The sequence below is a fragment of the Vidua chalybeata genome, chromosome 6 (assembly GCF_026979565.1).
Source record: "Vidua chalybeata isolate OUT-0048 chromosome 6, bVidCha1 merged haplotype, whole genome shotgun sequence".
Classification (NCBI taxonomy): Eukaryota; Metazoa; Chordata; class Aves; order Passeriformes; family Viduidae; genus Vidua; species Vidua chalybeata.
The window spans coordinates 20484946-20494702 of record NC_071535.1 but is presented as its reverse complement, the minus strand read 5'-3'; the positions used below and the strand labels follow the sequence as shown (position 1 = coordinate 20494702).

At 37.5% G+C, this 9757-nt stretch overlaps 1 protein-coding gene across 3 annotated transcripts in view; it reads right to left on the bottom strand.

Moving 5' to 3' along the window:
• CEP128 (centrosomal protein 128) overlaps positions 1-9757 on the bottom strand; it is a 214644-nt gene that overhangs the window by 12109 nt on the left and 192778 nt on the right. Inside the window, exon 27 of one of the 3 annotated variants that reach the window (XR_008431386.1) lies at positions 3140-3263. The exons of the other annotated variants lie outside the window; for them this stretch is intronic. The gene's annotated coding sequence lies outside the window, so the exon portion shown is untranslated. Of the gene's footprint in view, positions 1-3139; positions 3264-9757 lie in introns of those variants that run through there. 3 annotated transcript variants of the gene reach the window in all.

Below are 9757 nucleotides of genomic sequence, written 5' to 3'. Positions count from 1 at the left end.
TAAATATCTTTTGTTGTTTTCTTGGTAATGTAAGTGAACACCTATAACTGACTTCATCTACTGATGTGTAAGAGAAGGAGATAAGAAATAGAGAAAATAAGTTTTTATGGATTTGTGGTTTTGAAGCTAAAGTTCCCTGCCTAAAAAAATATATGCTTCAGCCTTAAATGCTGTTAAATCAACTGAGCATAAGGACTTTAATATTCCTATTTAATATTAGGGTAACTAGCTTTGGTTAAAAGCTTGTAAAGAAAAAACAGAAGTTTCCTCTGGCAGAGCCATTGGTACTGCAAGAATCCCCTTCAGCCCCATGCTGAAAGTTTTTTGTTCATTTGCACTTCTCTTTGTTTCACCTTTTTAGTACAATACTAGTCCTCTTCTCACATGATTTTTTGGGGAGCTACAGTAGACAAGTTTGTTTTAACAAGGTTTTTTTAAAATGGTTCTAAATCCCTTAGGTAATATTTCACTAATTTCCTGTTGCAGACATCCATAGGTTTGGGTTTTAGTGGATGTCTTCACTATATGCTTACTAGGCTCTCCTCACTGGATACATTTCATTCCCAGAGATGCCAGCATGATATCTAGCCTCTGTCACCTCACATCCTTGATGAGGAGTACAAGTTTACTTCATTAATATATCTTAGTCTTCATCAGTCATCACTATCCTTTCACTGCTAGCAAACGCAGAAGGTAAGCACCATCAATCTTCCTTATTCTGGGGTCTTTAATTTTCAGACATTTTAATATCACTTGGCCTGTCATTATACTAGGATGTACACTTCTAGAAAAGCCACCCCATGTCTTGTCTTGTTCTCACCAAAGAAAAGTTTGTTTAGGTAGCTTAATTTCAGGCATTCTCAAAAGATATCACCCAGACAGGATATCTTCCAGCAAATGTTTACTCATAGAAATAACTTTAAAAGGTTACACACATTAAACCAGTGACCTTCTGCATTACTAGCATAAACAAAACAAACAAACAAACATAAAAAAAGACAGAGTTTCATTTTCCAAACTATTTTTAAGTCAAATGTTGGTGATGACAGTGTTCTGTTGCCATAGAAGGATTGCAGCCTCACAGATCTGGCTTTATTACTAAAACTTGCAAAAACACGTTATAAGAAGGCATTTATATATCCCCACACATGGATGAGTCAGTGTGCTCATGTCATGTGAGCACAAGACAGGAACAAGGGTCCCCAGAGCTGCTAAACTCGCTTACTGTCTGACCTCGGGCAAGCATATGTAATCACTTGATTACAAGCACTCTTAAGCCTAAGCTACTCCTCTGTAGATTCACCACTAAAAAATACATTATTCTGTCTGGGAAGGTCCCCTTTCTTTATTTTGGGAAGGTCTGTTAAACGGCAGGCCTGGAGATTGTTGATGACAGTGCCAGATGAATCATCAGCCATTGTTTCTGAGAACAGTTTGCAAACAGCTCTGAGGACAGTCCAGCTCAGGCTCTTCCTGTTCCCTGGAGGTAAAGTCAGGCAAGACCTTACCCTGGGAACACAATGTATTCTGGGTTCCTGTGAAACAACTGCCCCTACCCACAGCATGCTTCATGGGTGAAGAGGTTGTTTGTAAGACAGCTGGAGACCAGACAGCTACAGAGCTTTGAAGTGCATTGGGAGCTGAGCACGAAGCCCATGGAGCACTGGTGTGAGATGGCAGCTCCTATTTACTGTGTCACCTCTCTTGCCTATAAAGCCGACTGTGTGGATAGAGTTAAACAGAACTGCAACAGATTGTGTTTGGGACCGTGAGATTGTGTTTTGTGTTTGTGTCAGTCAAAAAAATGGATGATAACTCCCTAGCACAACCATAAAGTCATAAATCTTTTGAGTAAATGAATGTAAAAATTTTGTTTTTCTCATTACTGTCTTCAGAAGTAGCCTGTCTCTGCAGGGCACAATGTGCTTCTAGTCAGCTTGACAGCAGAGTCCAGTAGCCCTCAACAGGGATGGAAAGCTTAACCCTACTTCTTGACAGTAGTTAATAGTTTTTCTCCTTCTTGACTGAAACAACTGATCCCTGTGTTTATTTCAGACATCAAAAATACAAGGGAAATCACTATTTGCATCTTTTGTGAAAGTCAGATATGTAGAGCATAATCTCGCTTTTGAAGCCAAGAGTCTGTTGTTATGTCCCTGCAGATGGTCATGAAACAAGGAAGAAAGGCTAGATGTTTCAGACCTTGAGACACTAAGAAAGCCTTGAAGTCTTGAAGCCTTCCTTCTTGAAGGAAAACTGGATGAATTTGATACACAAGGAAGAATTAAGCAGGATTGAATTTACACATGAAAGAACTGAGATAGGGTTCAGCTAAAGCTCATTTCCGTTACCTGCTCTGCCATACCTTCCTATATAATTTGGGCATAGCCCTACAATGTACCTCAGTTCCTCATCAGCAAAAGAAAATAAAAGTCCTCTCGTAATCTAAGGAGCAGTCAGGTTCAGTAATGGGAAATTAAACATATCATCCATAATTTGTCAAGGTGGAATGAGCAAAGCCAACAACATTAAAGCATTTACTGTTACTAAACCTTGTATGTGGCTAAAGTCAACAGTATCGGTATAGATGCTCATATTCTGTAATGTTTATAAAAATCAGTGCTGTCAAAACCAAAACCATGCATAGCATCATGTTTCTTTCCAGTTTCAACCACAGTAGCATGAAGATTAGGACATGAGTCCATAGTAAATTTGCTTACTGCAATTCTCTTGATAACTGTAATTGGACACAGAAAATTTGAGGTGGAGTTACTACAGCTCAAGTCACTTCTTCTAATCTCATTTTGTAGTGCATCCATACTAACTTTCTGCATGTCAGAGAGTGTGTTTTACAATCTTCAGTTTTTTGTGTAGGTTTTTACTTGCTTGTTGCTTAATTACCAGTGTAAGCTACTGTGGCACTCAATCATACGGTTTCAAGACCAAGTAGACTGATTGATATTTTGGTTACTCAGCCTTTATTTTCTCTAAGCAAGACTCTTTTGAATACATTTACTCATTGCAGCACAGCTGTGAAAGAGTACCTCATAGTGACGGGCAAGCAAGGCTGCTGCTCTGGTCCTACCCCCAGGAGGTTCATGGGAGAGACCATCCCAAAGGATTCAGTACAACCTGTGTGCCTGCCTTGCTGCTTCTCACTGCTTTCACTGCCAAAACCAAAGAATGAAGCTTTTTGTTTCCGAGCTAGTTAGTGTGTCCATGAGCTTATCCCTGGAGAATTGTGCAGCTGCAGAGTGATACGGCTAGAGATGGGGAAGAGAAAAGTTTAGCTTAGCCTTGCCGCCCTGGGCAAAATTTGTTTATTAAAGCCAAATAAGAATTTGTACCTCTCATAAACCTGCATTTTTTCTCTTTGCCAAAAGACAAAAGTCACCCCCATCTCTCAGCAACAATTCCCTCACTTAAAATGCCATTGAGCATTCACTGTCTATACTTTTTGATTAGGATCAGCAGCATATTTTCTTAAAAGAAATAATATGTTTAATGAAAAAAAATTTTTTTTTGCACAATTGCACTGTTATGTGAATGGATTATCCACAGTGTGGATCTCCAGGCCTTACCTTCCTCCATCACCCCTGGCTGCATCACCTCATCAGAACTGAGCACCCGTTCTGCCTGCTTAAAGCTGCCTCCGCTCTACAGGAATTTCCTTACCAGCATCTCTAAGGTGAGCACACTACATCTATCCTTACTGCTTAGTTTATTTACCTTTTGTATAAGCCTTGATTTTGTTTTATTTGGGTTATTCTACCATTGCCCTTATGCTGCATAATTGAGAGTTGATTATTTTGTGAAACTGGCAGCTGTGAGAGCTGTTGATTTAATACCCCACAGACCTGATTCCTTGAGTTTATCTGCAGTGTGGCTTAGTACAGGTAAGAAGAATGCAAATTGTCCACAGGAGCAGCTCTCCATAGCAATTTGGAGTGAAGTCCCTGAAGCAGATAAAGGAAGTCACCCTCACTGCCCACTCAGTCCACACAGCAGCGCTACAATTAGGGGTGATTTCATCCAATAGGGGCCAAACTGGAGCCTATTGAATGAACTAAAGAAGAAAAAGGCCATATAATTGGGTCACTTCTAGATAAGGAAAGAACAGAATATCCTAGGAGATGGCAAGTTATGACTAGATACACCAGGAAGTAACTGAAGTTGTCTTCTAATCAAGCTGCAGTTGTTCAGAAAGATCGAAGTGCACAAGGAGAACTAGGACTGCTAATGCCTCTGCAAAACCTGTTCTGTAAACTTCAAAGCTGTCAGTCTGGCACCTTCTAAGAGCCTGCATTCATTGTATGATGGCACAATGAAAAAATCGACTCATGGGTGTGGTTGTATAATAGTGACAAATTTGAGACTACAAGAATTCCTCACATCCCTTCACTAATGATCCCCAAATTTCTATGCAAAACAAAAATTGTCTCCCTGTTTCAACAAAGCTGATGCTAAAACACACCTGTCTGAGTCAGACTTAATTTTGGAACAAAACAAAACACCCTATCCACCCTAAAAGATAAGGTAGTTTCTTTAAAGAAAAACAGGAAAGTTGATTTATTAACAAGGATAATCAGAAGATTGTCAGAAGAAAAATTAGTCAGCCCAAATATTCTGAATAATGCACAAGAGTAAGAGAGACCTTTATGTCTTGAATATGAGAACAAGTTCATCTATTTGTAGGTTCTGTAAATTACCTCCCAAATTCCCCAGAAAAGGTGTGTCTAGAATTTAAAGTCCACCTCTCCCATGACTATCCACATGAAGTACATGTATGCAGGAGGATACTGCCAGCTAAGTGTGTAGCTGTAGCTGTCAATGAGTTATGATGTTAATGTATTCCTACCCATCTGAAAACCAGAGAGATGGGGGGAGGGGGAGAGAGGGGGAGAGTATGTATAAAATTTTATTATCATCTGTGCAGCCCCTTCTAAGTAATTTGGCTCAAAGCTTTAGAAAAGCCCCCCAGCCCCACCTTTTCCAGTTGAGAATGGTCCATTTCCTTTTTCCCAGCAAACCACTGACCTTCTTCACAAGAATAGCCTCTTAGATGCATGAGATTAGTAACTATATATATCCAAATAGCATCAATGCTCAGTCTCAGATCAGACAACTCTGAATATTTTTAGTTGGATTCTAATTTCCTACCTAACTTTGCTTCTCTCAGTTCTGTCAATACTCTATTACCATCATTTGTACGCCTTTTAGAAAGCATGAACTTGCAGCCAGACTATCCTAGAAGTTTGCATCTTCTGGGAAATCCATGAGTTTATAGCTCTTCATCCTTGGGAATTAGGAAAATACTTAAGTCTTCTTGGATGAGGCAGTAAGGAGTTCATGGGCAATTTCCCTAACTGAAGACATGGAACTTCTTATACCAAAGCTGGAAAGCCAAGGCTTCTTCTTTCATTTCAATGTTTTAAATATTCATGTCAGAAACTACAAATCTTTGAATGAAATCTTATTGTAGGTGTCCAAAACTCCTTTCAACAACTTGGTTTCACATTCAAGGGTATAAATAATGGCTTTCAGGCTATTTGAAGACTGGCATTACTTTAAAGAACTCCTTCCATTTCATGGCTTTATTAAAAACTGTTAAATGTATATGGGACACATGAACAATATTGCTCGAAGTCTGCCTTAGCCCAGGGCTCTAGCTTTTCCTAAACTACTCAGACCATCTGTTCATGCTGGGTTTTCTACTATATTTTCTTCAGTTTGAAAAATTGTCCATACTGAACATTTTCTTTGCTGCATTAGAAAAAGTTTATTCTATTATCCTAAAGCAATCTAAGTGATAATGCAAGAAGTGCCCATTTTGCTTCTTATATGTGATGCTAAATATGTATAAATTTATGTGTTTTTTTTTCCCCATGGCAATATTTTTCAGAACAGAGGAAAATATTTCAAGTCAGTCACTTCTCCAAAAAAATAAACACACTATTTCAACAGTGTTTCATTTTTTTACATGAAACCCAGCAAATTTCTGAGCTGTATTTCCACAGATAATAAGGATGCTAGACAGGGTACATACTCAGCAATGTGAGCAGTAAAATGTACTCACGAGCTGTGTATTGTAAGAAATAAGAATACTTTCAGTCTTCAGCTGACACTGACTTCAGACTTACTGAGAGGGCAGCTTTATTGAAACTTCTGCTTTGATTCTAGTGAAATTTGACTTTTCCATTCCCACTTTGGGTTCTTTTGTTGTTTGGTTTTGTTTGTTTTCAACTAATTTTAATCCCATTACCATTTTTTCCTTTGGAAATCATTTAGGCCTAGGATGACTTGTAAAGCATGTTCTTTCAGTCTTCAGTTTCTGTGGTTAGAAATCTGTGACTCTTGTACAATCCCATGGCTGCCCTCATCCATCTCCTACCACAGTTCCCCACATTAGGGTCATGATTCATGCTCATTTCTTTATGGTTTGTTCATTTCATTTGTACATATGATGTTTAAGTTAAATCATCAACATCAACTATGCTAAGCCTTGAATTAGTATATATTATAGAAAATCCCTGCCTTGAAGAGCTTCAATTTAACTAGAAAAGTTTGAAAGAATGAGGTAGAGAAAGGGGCAGAGCCTCAGAGAATTTCAGCAATTTGCAGTCACAAGACAGAACTTGAATTTCAGGGTTCTGTATTTTTTTTATTTCAGTATATCTCTCTACCCCTTTTATCAAGGCAAATACTCATTCCAGCCAGAAATAGAAAGAAAATAGCAGGTTTGATTCTCAGGTTATTTACCTGATGCCACCACAACTAATGTTCAACAACAGAGAGTCAAGTAAAGAAGATTTTGATGATTCAATGTTAGAGTGCCATCAAAAAGCAAGTTTATAAAATGGGGCAATTCAATTAAAAAAAAAATCAAAACTTTGTCTTAGAAATAAATTTAACACAAGTACAAGGTCTAGGATTTTTGCTTTTTATCCCCTCACCATGTTCTTTGCTCCAAGTACATTTTGCTCTTTATAGTTGCCTAAGTATGTTGTTGTGAGGTCTGTTATGCTGCCTTCCTAACCTGAAGAAAGAAAAAAACTTCCCACAGCTAGCCTTCTCTTGGGAAAGGTGAAGTTTTTCTAGATGATGAAAGCTGCTTGTTCTGAGGTTCAGCATTACAGACCATTTCAATAAATGCAGTGAGCATGTATCCAGGAACATTAGTTTTCATTTCCTCCTAACAATATTTGAACAGGCATTTGAAAGGAAATGTAGTGATTCAGAAAGTTAAATGTAATTCCCTTTACATCAGAAGAATTGTGCTGGTGGAAATAAGCATTTTAGATGGAGGGGTAGATTAAGAGTCAAAACAACCTGTCCCCAGTCAGCAAACAACTCACTGTGTGCATTTAAATAAGCCACTGAAAACCTTTGCCATGTTTTGCCTATATACCTATTTTTACTTAAAGGCTTATATAGAACACAGACTTTTATGAAACTTAAGAGAGCTTTTCAAAGCTTTAAAGATTTTAACATCTTCAGAGAAAAGATGTGTGTCAGATAACAGTAATCAGATTAATGCAGAAGAGACACAAAATAATGCCATTTACCTTTAGTTACCTAGGCAATAATCTATTATTCTTTCACACTCAAAGTACCAAGAATCTTATCAAGTTTTTATGTGATTTTGTTTATGAAGTCTCATTGCAAGTGAAAACAGGGCACTCATCTTCACTGTGTACAGGTAGAAATAACACTAATAATTTAATAAATAAAAAAGCTATATAGCAATGGATAGGATATAGTCTATTTCTTTTAAAGACTCCAAGAACTAAAGTATTCTTCTGGTCCTTCTGTTACAAGCAAGCCAAAAGGCAACTAAGTATGAGAAGTATTTTTGTAGCCTAAGTAATGCCATGTAGCATTTACCCTAGAGGTATCTACAATATATTCTACCCACTCCTATTAATTCACAATGTTTTCCTACAGCAAAAGTCAGGTTTTTACATCAAAACATTCTGAATATATGTGGATAAGGTAAATATACACTGAGAAAAACAAATGTATTGACATATTTAGTGGTAGACTTTTACATTTACTATTTAATTAGTACTCCTAATTATTTCTAATATTTAATTATTATTACTATAATTATTCAATGGCAAACTTGACAGAGTGCCTGTTTTAGGGGGCTAGCAAGATTTTAATTCCACATGAAAAAAAGTTAAAATTCTACCTCTTCCCAACAAAATCAGATAATTTTCCTAAAACCCAGAATTAACACACACACCTAACTTTAAGCAAGACATATTTAGTCCAGCATAGGAAAGTCAAAAGCCTGGATTTTCAAATGCACTTGTACAGATATAAATTTCTTATGACAGCATTAGTAGCTGAAGTGTTCCATTCTTGAAACACATGCACAGGAATTATGCAACCTAGGTGTCTTCCACTTCTGACTTTCCACTGCCCTGTACCTCCTGTGACCACTGACACAAGTTAAGTGTATAGTTACCATTTTCCAAGGGTGTACTGTTTGCATGTACTGTGTCTGTAAAAAGAATGGAGCAATGACAAATCATGTTCACTTGTCTGTGCTTCCAAATGGGGTCATTATGATCAAGTGCAGCACAGCAACTCACCAGCATACAGTTTCCTAAAGAAGAGTAGCTACAGCTGATCTCTACATTGGTTCAGTTAGGGTTCATACCCTGTCATCACTGCTATAATCAGTGGCAGTAGTAATTTGCCATGGTTAAAAAAAAAAAAAGTCAAAGCATTTTCTAGTGTTAATTTTCCTTGAGAACTAAGAAGCTTAACAGCAGCTAAGTCATGGCTAGTTTTATGATAAAAGATAATGAGTTGAACAGTAATAACACTTAGCACTTACGTAGCTATGTGTACTTTCAAAGTGCTGTACACATACTGAATAATTCATTTTCATTAAAAAAGCCTTGAAAAGATAGATTAAAGTACCCTTGAAATAAGTGAGAAGTGTTGGTCATTACTTCAACAAGGGAAAGATATGTCCCCAAATACCTTTATGTCTGAAAACTATTAAGAAACTAACATGGCAACATAACTTAGGAAAAAATAATGCTTCACCACATGGAATAAGGTTCCACATGGAATAAGGTTTATTATTTTCTTCAGAAAAGAGTGAAACTACCTAAACAAATGAAGCTGTAAGGTCAAGCCCTAAATTATATGTCACAGCTTCTCCCTTTTTTTCACTTTTTCTTTATTACAGAGATTTCAACCTTTCAACATACCAGGCAAAAAGTCCCACTGACTTTACCAGGTGAAGTCCCTTAACAATTTTTAGATGCTTTCTAAGTTGTTTACCTTTCCTGAATTGTTCAGTTTCATGTCAGCAGTGGCTTTATAGCATGTCATAGCTATAAAACAAAGAACTTTTTTTTGTGTGTGTGTGCAAAACCACACCTTCCGTTTCTAAGAACAGGGCTGTTCTCAGCACTCCTGCCCTCAAGAAAAATGCTGCACTTCCCATCAGAGACCTTCATTTTGTTCCTTATAAGAAGGAGGTGGCCAGTAAAAGGACAGTGTGCTTCATGAACTGAATTTCACAGCCTCATTTTCCTTGGTTTTTTTTTTACACTTTGCTAGAAGCTGTTCTTCTAGAGTGACAGTTTCATACCTGTTGCCATTCTCCCTATCATGCCAGGCAAATTGTCTGGGCTGCATGCAGCAAGCATGCAAAAGTAAACTACAGTTTCTCACAGCTAAAGGCCATTCGATCTTGTGTAAAAATTTTCCCATACAACTATTCACCCTTCCCTCT